The sequence below is a fragment of the Dama dama genome, chromosome 16 (genome assembly GCF_033118175.1).
Source record: "Dama dama isolate Ldn47 chromosome 16, ASM3311817v1, whole genome shotgun sequence".
NCBI lineage: Eukaryota > Metazoa > Chordata > Mammalia > Artiodactyla > Cervidae > Dama > Dama dama.
In genome coordinates, this window is record NC_083696.1 from 13,810,262 (window position 1) to 13,818,989 (window position 8,728).

The following is an 8,728-nucleotide window of genomic DNA, read 5'->3' on the forward strand; positions in this document are numbered from 1 at the left end:
AGGTTACAGTTACTCCCTAATTGTGATGTTAACCCCATTTATTTCTTGAGAGGCAGTCTCACAGTACAAAGAACGGGAGCTTTAGAAGTAGGTCCAGGGTCCAATCTCTGCTCTGGCCTATCCTCTGTGACCATGGAAGCCCAACCTCTCTGAGCCTCAGTTTCCTCAGCCACAAAAGACCCCCACCTGGTAGAGGTCTTTTAGAGATTAAATGAGACATTGTTGGGAAAATAACCTATCGCAGTGTCTGATTCATCAGTTCAGTTCAGTCGCTCAGTCGTTTCTGACTCTTTGTGACCCCATGAACTGCAGCACGCCAGGCCTCCCTGTCTATCACCAACTCCCGGAGTCCACCCAAACCCATGTCCATCGAGTCAGTGATGCCATCCAACCATCTCATCCTCTGTCATCCCCTTCTCCTTCTGCCCTCAATCTTTCCCAGCATCAGGGTCTTGTCAAATGAGTCAGCTCTTCACATCAGGTGGCCTAAGTATTGGAGTTTCAGCTTCAGCATCAGTCCTTCCAGTGAACACCCAGGACTGATCTCCTTTAGGATGGACTCTCAAGAGTCTTCTCCAACACCACAGTTCAAAAGCATCAATTCTTCAGTACTCAGCTTTCTTTATAGTCCAACTCTCACATCCATACATGACTACTGGAAAAACCATAGCTTTGACTAGATGGACCTTTGTTGGCAAAGTAATATCTCTGCTTTTTAATATGCTGTCTAGGTAGGTCATACCTTTCCTTCCAAGGAGTAAGCATCTTTTAATTTCATGGCTACAGTCACCATCTGCAGTGATTTTGGAGCCCAGAAAAATAAAGTCAGCCACTGTTTCTACTGTTTCCCCATCTATTTGCCATGAAGTGATGGGACCAAATGCCATGATCTTAGTTTTCTGAATGTTGAGCTTTAAGCCAACTTTTTCACTCTCCTCTTTCACTTTCATCAAGAGGTTGTTTAGTTCTTCTTCACTTTCTGCCATAAGGGTGGTGTCATCTGCATATCTGAGGTTATTGATTTCTCCCGGCAATCTTGATTCCAGCTTGTGCTTCTTCCATCCCAGTGTTTCTCATGATGTACTCTGCATATAAGTTAAGTAAGCAGGGTGACAATATACAGCCTTGACGTACTCCTTTTCCTATTTGGAACTAGTCTGTTGTTCCATGTCCAGTTCTAACTGTTGCTTCCTGACCTGCATACAGGTTTCTCAAGAGGCATGTCAGGTGGTCTGGGATTCCCATCTCCTTCAAAATTTCCCACAGTTTATTGTGATCCACACAGTCAAAGACTTTGGCATAGTCAATAAAGCAGAAATAGATGTTTTTCTGGAACTCTCTTACTTTTTCAATGATCCAGCGAATGTTGGCAATTTGATCTCTGGTTCCTCTGCCTTTTCTAAAACCAGCTTGAACACCTAGAAGTTCACAGTTCACATATTGCTAAAGCCTGGCTTGGAGAATTTTGAGCATTACTTTACTAGCATGTGAGATGAGTGCAATTGTGTGGTAGTTTGAGCATTCTTTGGCATTGCCTTTCTTTGGGATTCATCTGATTCATAGTTGGTACTTTATAAGTAGTGGTTCTTGATAGAATTTCTTTTGAGATGCTACAGATACTAGGATGCTATTCAGTTAATCCTTTAAGCATCTCTAGGGAGGTTTACAAGAGCACCATTATGGAGTGGGTAGGTGGAACTAAAAGAAAGGGAAATGGAAAGGGAGAAAAACCTGATCTAATTCATTAAACTGTAGCTTCTATATTTGCCTCATTTTTGTGTTATCAAAGGGAAAATGCTTTCTGTTCTGTCTGTCCTGCCCTTTCCTATCCTACTCATTAAAATTTGAAGTCCCTAAAATGCTGTGTACTATACCAAGTGTTTTCTATCTTTAAGGAGAGGCAGCCTGAGGAGAATTGGAGAAGGAAATAGCAACCCACTCCAGTGTTCTTGCCTGGAGAATCCCAGGGATGGGGGAGCCTGGTGAGCTGCCGTCTATGGGGTCACACAGAGTCGGACACGACTGAAGTGACTTAGCAGCAGCAACCTGAGGAGATGGCAAAACTGTGGATTTTGAATCAGGCTGATTTGTGTTTGACTTTGAACTCTGTTACCTCCCTGGTTGTTTGACCTCCAAGCTGGTTATTTCAGTTCTTTTTTGTAGAATAGGGAGAATAACACTGAAACCACTAGGAGGCAAGGTGCTTGGCTTACCTGACTGATTGAAGGCACCTGATGGAGCCTGGGAAGAGCAAATAGAGAGCAATGAATCGCACCTCGCAGAGGTGTTGTGAAGATGAAATCAAATACCAGAGAGAAAAGTATTTTGTTACAAACCATGAATTGCTGTGCACATGTGAGGTAAAGAAGAAATAGTTTCCTTTACACTGTGGGACTTTGATTGAATATTCAGCTTCTCTCTCCTGCTCCCACTCAGCCTTCTTGAGTTTTCTCTTCCAATGTGATACATTTCTTGGAAATAGGGAACACTTAATGCCGTCTTCAGCCCACTCCAGTGCTCTTGCCTGGAGAATCCCAGGGACGGCGGAGCCTGGTGGGCTGCCGTCTATGGGGTCGCACAGAGTTGGACATGACTGAAGCGACTTAGCAGCAGCAGCAGCAGCAATGCCATCTTCATCTTGGAACCTAATGACTCACTGCTAAAGTAACTTTAATTATCCTTGAAATGGTAAAAGAAGTTCTTCCTATTCTTTATGACAGCACTTGATGCTTTCTCATGTAGCTACAAGTTTCTTGGTTGATTAGATAGTCTACTATAGCAGAATGATCCTGGACTTAAAATTCAGAGATTTTAATCCAGGTTTTAATCGTCAGTTCAGTTCAGTTCATTCACTCAGTCATGTCTGACCCTTTGCGACCCCATGGACTGCAGCACACCAGGCTTCTGTCCATCACCAACTTCTGGAGCTTGCTCAAACTCATGCCCATTGAGTTGGTGATGCCATCCAACCATTTTATCCTCTGTCTTCCCCTTTTCCTCCTGGCTTCAGTCTTTTCCAGCATCAGGGTCTTTTCTAATGAATCAGTTCTTCACGTCAGGTGGCCAAAGTATTGGAGCTTCAGCTTCATCATCAGTCTTTCCAATGAATATTCAGGATTGATTTCCTTTAGAATTGACTGATTTGATCTCCTTGCAGCCCAAGGGACTCTCTTAATGCTGGCTCTGTCAAATAACACATCTTCGCAACTTTCTTCCCTTCTGTATAAAGACAGCATCAGGGCCAGAGGTTAGAGATCCTTGAGTCTAGGACAGGCGAAATATATGCTAGTGGGTGAAATATGGCCCACCATCTATTTCTGTAAATAAAGTTTTATTGGGACCCAGCCACGCTCATTTGTTTACATATTCCATGTGGCTGTTTTCTTGATACAAAGGCTGAATGAGTAGTAGCAACAGAGACCATATGGTGTACAAAGCTGAAAATCTTTACTATCTGACTGTTTACGGAAAGAGTTTGCTGACTCCTGCTCTAGTCCAACGCCCTCTGCCTTCCTTTTTAAGTATAGGAGATTAATTCCATAAAGAGGAAGGAACTTGTCCAGGAGAGCATAAAGAATTAGCAAAAGCAAAAAGGCAAAAATTTAGGAAAGAAAAAATTAAGGTTAGTGAATATTCTTCCATAACCCAGAACCTTAGACATATCAATTATACTAAGATCTTTCAGGTATATTTGAGGGACTTTGCCTTCCCTCATTTTATATCTGTCTAGGTAAGACGAATATTATATTTAAATGGTTCCAAGGAAAGGAGTGCCTTGGAGAGTCATATAATGAAGGCTTTGCTGTGTGACTCCAACACATTCATCTTCATGAATGTATATAGCCAAAACATCCATTGGCATTTTGTTTTTGTAGTACTCTCTGATGTCATGATTAATCTGAAGTTCACTAATTTGGAAGTTGTGTTAACTTGATGACATAAGTTCTGGTTTAATTTATCTTTGCATACTCCTGACAAAATGCTTCATTAAGCAAGTTGATACTGTAAACAAGATGTTGGGAGAGTGGTGTTTAAATACACAGAAGGGTGAATGAGTTTTTAGGCACTGCCAAATCATTTAGAAGTGTTTATTTGAAAATAGATGATGACTAGGCAAATCACAAACCATTTCTGTTTGCTAATTTATGTTCAAGGTCCTTCAGTTGGAAAACTTTCTGACAATGCCTCTGTTTGGATACTGGGAGTCACTGCTCTCAGGGTAGTCTATAACTCAGATTTTCCACTAATTATGATCATCCTTTCTCTACAGGAGGGCACAAATGGAATATCAGTATAGGAGAAGACCTTAGAAATATTAGTTCCTAAACTGTAGGGATATTGAGATAATTTAGGTGATAGAGTCTTGTAAGAAGTTGTTTCCGTGTAAGTTCTGTTTCAATCTTTTTTTCTCTTTTCTTTTTTTTTGATTAGGGAAGTCTCAGATAGGTGTTGGAATATCCTTAACACCTCTTTACTAATTTCCTTGCTTTAAAACCAGAGAGCAGACATCAGGGAGCTCATCCTCGAAAGGCAATGCTTCCCAGAGATAATTAAAAGCCTTGTTTTGTTTTCATTGTACTTATTTTATGGTTGCCTTCTGTTCTGGCAAGTGATAGTGGTTTCCATTCATGGTAATTCTATCAAGCTTCCTTTTAAAATCAATTTCAAGGAAGGAAAAAAGTGAGGAAACATGGCAATTTTAACCAGAGGTACTACGGAAATAGTACATCTGTGTGTGGATATGACACACATCACAAGGTGGCATATGTTAATATGGAAAACATAGTGAAGATGGGCTCACATGATGAAGGTTGGGGTTAAAGAAATCTGGTCCAGTTGTCTTATTTTATGGCAGAGAGAACTGATGCCCAGAGAGGGCTGGAGACAGCCTACAGTCTTACAGCCTTGGTTTCAGAGCCAAGAACAAGAGAAGGGCCCTGACTCTAGTCTTACATTTTCTGCTACCTGATATCACCTTGCACCAGCTTTGGTGTTCCTGCCCAGGTACAAGCAAAAGCATTTGGGAATGTGAGCTAGTTCTTGCATTTTTTTTTTTTTTTTCCTTCTAACCTGCCCTGCGTTAGAATGTTTGCCTTAAACTGGCCTGCCCTATGGCACTGAAGAAAAGTTTGCTAGAATGACAGTCAGTGAAACATAGGATTGGGCCCTCATCCTGTTGTGGTTCTGATTCCTTCTGTGACTTGCCAGGAGCGCATACCATATCAGCTGATTGAGAAGGAAGAGATCCTTTCTCAGAATGTGATCCTCTTAGTAATATCCCAGGAAGAATTTTTATTCCCCCCTCAACAGAACTTGCTACTTTGTCACGTGGCCTGTTCCGTTAACCGTGGTGAATACAATCTGAGGATCTTCTGGGTTTGAGGGGAATGGCTCATAGCTCTGACACTTCAGATGCCTACTTCCTGAGACCCGAAATAGCATGTTGTTGAGGCCTCTGATTGTGGAATCTTCTGGGAGTAGGGACTGCAGTAATGCCTCTTCTGTCTCTGCCTCTCCTTGCAGCAGGCCTGGAAACAGCCCTGCAGGCAGTCAGGGAGGTGATTGCCCCCTTTCCCCCATGCTCTTGGCCTCTGGCTGAAGCTGAGATGCTGGGTTCTTCCACCACGGGGCCCCACCTATTGGCTGTGTCTCTCTGGCATTCCAGGCATGTGGAACATAGACAGATGTAGCCTCCTTGCTTTGAAAGTAAAGCAATGGAGGGAACAAAGGCTCACTTCTTAGAGTATTGCACCAGGACACATAGTTCCTATGCATTTTTTAGATGCCACTCGACCCACCCCAGCCAATAATTGTTCAGAAACCACATACCAGCTCTAATGGCACATGTTGACATTTGTTTTTAACAGTAGTCCTTCAGGTGACACGGTGATTGGCAAATCAGGAGATGAAAGGCCAGATGAGGAAGCTGGCTGGAGATCAATATCTCCCCTCAGTCCCTATTTGAAAATGATGGAAAAAGGGTTTAAATAATGGTAATACAATTGCTCCACTTACTGAGCATCTACTTTGATCCAGGCACTGTCCTAACCACTTTATTTCTCTTGTCCTATTGAATTCTCTCAAACACCTTTGAAGGTGGATTCTGTAGCCCTCAATTTTTCGATGAAGAAATGAGGCTCAAAGAGGTTAAGGTATTTGCTGAGGGCAAATAGCCAGCAAAAGGCAGAGCTGGGAGATTTGATCCTAGTTTTTTCTGATGTTGGAACTTACGGTCTTTCCAAAGTGCAGTGGCCTTTATAGAAATGCTGGATTATCAGGATTCTCTGGTCTTGCCAAAATTACACTATTTATTGATAACATGTTGGATTAGAATTCATTACATGGGAAACATTACACATGGGGCTAGGAGAAGATTAAAAGGAAGAGATTATGGCTGGTTTGTTTTGAATCCCTGGGCAGATGTCCCATTGTCTCACATCCACCAGACTGTGGGCGCTTCAAGGGCAGTGACCAGCACCCAGCACAGGGCCTGGTACCGGGGGCACTCCCAGTTGAATTGGATTTAGAATTATTTATATCCCTGAGACCTGGAATAAACATGCATTGGAGAGGGGGAAAGTCATCAGGAGCAAATTTGCATTAAAGTTCCAAAAAACATTATTAATAAGTGTTTCACATTTTTAGTTGTTTTTTTCTCCAGTGTTATCTTTTCCATTCCAGCATACACCCTAACTGTAATTAAGTCATTTTGATAATACCATCTTACATCCAAGTTTTCTGCCTGTCAGTTCAGTTTAGTTGCTCAGTCGTGTCCGACTCTTTGAGTCCCCATGGACTGCAGCACACCAGGCCTCCCTGTCCATCACCAACTTCCGGAGTTTACTCAAACTCATGTCCATTGAGTTGGTGATGCCATCCAACCATCTCCTCCTCTATTGCCCCCGTCTCCTCCCGCCTTCAGTCTTTCCCAGCATCAGGGTCTTTTCCAATGAGTCAGCTCTTTGCGTCGGGGTGGCCGAAGTATTTCTGCCTTAGTCTGTTTCTGTTGGAGCCCAGTTAATCTCCCATGGTCCTGCCAGGACAAGGAGCATCTTTCCTAAATGCAATCCTGATTATACTTTTCCTCGGAAAAAACGCTGTGTTCTGACAGAACTCTGTGAGGCCTTCTTCTCCCTTGGAGCAGGGAGTATTTTTGATTGCTGTCTGTCTCAGTGTGTAGTACTATACCTTGCACCAAGCAGGGGCTTAATAGTTTTCATTTTTTAATTGATAACCTTCCTTCTTAGTGAAATGTCCTTCCCTTTTTTTCTTAATTAAAACATGTTTCTACTCATTCCTAGGACTGTCTTGGGTCAGGTTCCTTGAAGCAGAGCCTGAGGTGGGGATAGTTGTGCATGTGATTTGTTGAGGTAGTACTCTCAGAAGGGAAACCTGTAAGAAAGTGAGGGCAACAGGATGAGGATGGAGCCAAGAGGAACTTTCAGCTGAAATCTGACCTCAGTCCTATCCCACAGGGAGGAGGATCACCTCTGCCACAGGCTCTTCTGCTCTGAATTAGTCAGGCGCTGTCGCGTCTGTTTTGTTTTTGTTTAGTGGGAGGTGGACGCATAATGTCTCAGCCACCGGCAGACCAGGTGGCTTCTGCCAGCTGCAGGCAGTTCTCTGGAGGAGGGCACAGCTGGGGTCCCCTCGCAGCCAACTGAGCTTCTGGGTGATCGGCATGTGAACCAAGTAGAGACGCTGGGTCTGGGGCACTACAGTGTCGATTGCAAATACCAAGAGCAAGTATCACCTCCCCTATGACTCCCTGGGGTGGAGCTTAAAAAAATGAATGATTTTTATTGTTACCAACATAGAATTTGCTGCCTTTTTCCACATTTGAGTTACGTGCTTAGTCATGGAATAACTGAAGCTTTGGAAGCCAGTCACATCTGGGATTCAGATCTAGCCCTGCCCTTCCTTGCCTCTGAACATCATGGCTTTACCTCACTGAGCTTAGTTTCTGCCTCCCAGACTTGTTGCAGCACCCCGTGAGCTATGGACACACAGCACCTGGCCCACAGGAGACCCAAAAGAGTGGATTCTATACCTGAATGAACAACTTGCAATGAATTTTTGCTTTTCAAAGAGTTGTCAGTTTCCACCTCTCTTATTACCCACACCCCATGGATAAAGAAACAGAGTGGATAGATCTGGTCACTTGCAGAAGGTAGCAGTCAATAAATGGCAGGGCTGGGTCTTATCCTGGGACTCCACTAAGGAAAAGCAGAGGTAGATTTTGCTGGATTTTTGCCTGTGGCCATCACTTTCAGCTCTGGGGAAACCCCAGTGAAAATTAGACAGGAACCAATACTTTCTTAAGGCAGACCAAGAATAGATCTAATATGCATTGGGCACCTACCATGTGCCACACACCAGGGTAGGCATTTTTATACCTAACCTCTTTTAATCCTCAAAGCCAGGTGGGCAGTTTCACCCCAATTTAGTAGATGAGAAAAGCTAGCCAGTTGTTCAAGCCCCACATGTTGTCATGTGGAACCCCAGGCTCTCTCTTCAGAGATGGGCTGCCTTCTTGAAGGAAGGAGTGGTGGCCCTTGCATTTGTCCTCTGCTGGAGTCTGACCCGACAGCGGCTTTTTCAGCCCTCATCCCATGCTGCCTGCTCCCTTGGTGTGTGTCTCCACCCCTGCCCAGTGTGTCTGTGGATGGTATTTTTATTGCTGTGACGCAGAACTGGACTCTTCCCAGGCCAGTGCCATCTGTCTGCC